The sequence below is a fragment of the Lissotriton vulgaris genome, chromosome 5, assembly GCF_964263255.1.
Source record: "Lissotriton vulgaris chromosome 5, aLisVul1.2, whole genome shotgun sequence".
NCBI classification, from domain to species: Eukaryota; Metazoa; Chordata; class Amphibia; order Caudata; family Salamandridae; genus Lissotriton; species Lissotriton vulgaris.
Genome location: NC_141693.1, coordinates 1,741,778,642 through 1,741,780,959, shown reverse-complemented (window position 1 = coordinate 1,741,780,959; position 2,318 = coordinate 1,741,778,642). Strand labels below are relative to the sequence as shown.

General features: G+C 39.1%; 1 pseudogene; it reads left to right on the top strand.

Moving 5' to 3' along the window:
- The first annotated feature begins 240 nt into the window (after nucleotides 1–240).
- On the top strand, nucleotides 241–1,097 carry LOC147717077 (pantothenate kinase 1 pseudogene; annotated as a pseudogene).
- The last annotated feature ends 1,221 nt before the right edge of the window (nucleotides 1,098–2,318 follow it).

Below are 2,318 nucleotides of genomic sequence, written 5' to 3'. Positions count from 1 at the left end.
GGATAAAAGCTGCACCGCCTTGCTATTCACAGATCATAAATGTACTTCCAGGTTAAGGTTGCCCACCTCACTGGTCCACTGCCACACGACCACACAAATATAGTACACTTGAAAGCACACAGAGAAGCAACACAAATATTACAAAAATACACAGATGCACAGTGGGTGAATCACTCCGGACACTTTAATGATGTGAGATATATTCTTTTTAATGGATTCTTGAACCATTCATGGCGTACGATGACAAAGCAGGCAAAAAATGCAGCCAAGCTGCATGTAGTAAAACTGGGAGAAGAAATGTTCACTTTAACAATATTTGGGTACACCGGGAACCTACTCTTTGTCTGCTTCCCCAGCTGTGCAATGAACAGGTTCATTCAGGTGGGGGAGTGGAAACAACCACTCCAGCTTGCACTATACAATTTTAAGAAGCACTTTCGAACGATAGCTAGTATCCAGCTTCACTTCCAAGTGCTATTACTTTGTGAACACAACTGACCCTGAACTCTGTCCCAAAAATCCTACTACTTTGACAATACATACATACCCTGTGATGCGGTCTTTAGGATGAGCATCCCGGCGGCCTATTTCAAGAACCACTAGAAACGGATGACCGGTACCAGCCTCGGTAGTTGAATATTCCTGAGTTTATGCTGCTTGATGATTAGTTGTAAGACTAAAGAGGAAATACTCAAAATGGCAGCTGAAGGAGACTCATTTTGAGTACGTTTGTGAAGTATCTCTTTGGAAGAGATTTTGAGTGTGTCTCAATTTATGGATCTCGTGTTGCTTAGAGTTTGACACTTGATGAGGAGATCAAAACGGGATTCCACTAGTAAGGAAGATTTGGCTAAAGCTAAACCGGTCGCCAATAAGAAATAACATTGGTTGCGCAGCTCATGTACCATAAATGAGAATATTGAGAGGGTTGTGCTTTTTGGGAGCTTCCTGAGGATCAGCATAGTGTCCATGAAGCCACTTGCTTTGCCATAAATTAGTAGTCAGTTCAGTTAAAAGTCCTTTTTCTGGAGCATGAGGGTTATATCCAAACTGTGGGTGTACAACTGTCAATGCTCCAAACGACAGGCCATCAGTGACGTCACTTACTGTAAATTACTGGAATTACTATGCAACGCGGCTGAAATCATGGGACAGAAATAAAACCATTGTAAATATTAAAAAATAAATTCAGCCAACAATTTGCGTTTGTTATTGAACTTATAATTCAAAATTGAGGCACAATAATTTTTTGCTGTTGACTACATTTTTTAACAAATGCAAACTGGCCAAATATAATGGAATACGTTTATGTATTTAAATTTAGATGCTATTTAAGCAGATCCCAAAAAGCGAAACCATGTTTTCTTGGGTGTAGTGCTTTGCTCAACAGGTGGCCTTGTTCTGCCTGCTACTGCATTTTTCCCTTCTATCTTTCATGACATTTCTTGGTTTGGGATCTTATTTCATATTGAGCTATAAAGTTGTGGCATGTGTTGTAACACTAAGGTCTTTGATTCACCTGTAGCCTTATTAGAAGACGAGCCCTTCAAAATCGAACTAGCTGTAAAAAGAAACAAAAAAACGACTTTGGTAATTTTTTATGGGGTTTCGAGTAGAGTTGGGTCACACTTTTTTCTCTAGTAGTAGATGGTCAAGAGCTTTCGAAACCAATGCTCCACCGAGTTCTAGTTCTGCACTAATGTAGCCCATGACCAAGTATGAGCCGAGTTACTATGCATGGTTCTAAGACATAGATCGTATGAGAGTGCCGCTTTTGTGGCCCATCTGTTTTTTGTAGTTTAACCCAATTCTAGCTGAAGTAAAGATGGGACATTTAAGCCCTTCAAGTGAAGTAGGATATGAAAGATGTTATGTCTATCATATAAAACTGTCCACCATACTGCTGGCTAATAGCATATTGTTGCCGTCTCAGCCAATTTCTGATTGCGGAAGGTAATGCAATGTGAGGAAATAATTCTAATGTTACTTCTGTACCTGTTCCTCCAGTCTCTGAGGGTGATCTAGGAGTTCTCTCCCCCTGAAAATGCATTCTCTAGAGATTTGTTTATTCTTGTACAGAATTTAGAATTTCTTCATTAAACACAATGTCTACTTTCTAACCTAACTTACATGTGCCAATCTATTTGTGCGATATGTATCGCATCTTGTAAACAAGCATTTACAATGCAATGGTTTCGCCTTTTGAAAAGTTTGAGCTATTGGCATTGTAAATGACAAAATGTGTATTTATGTGTTGGTTTTGAAAACAGATAAATAAATGGCATTGTCATTTACAATGCCAATAGTTTAATCTCTGG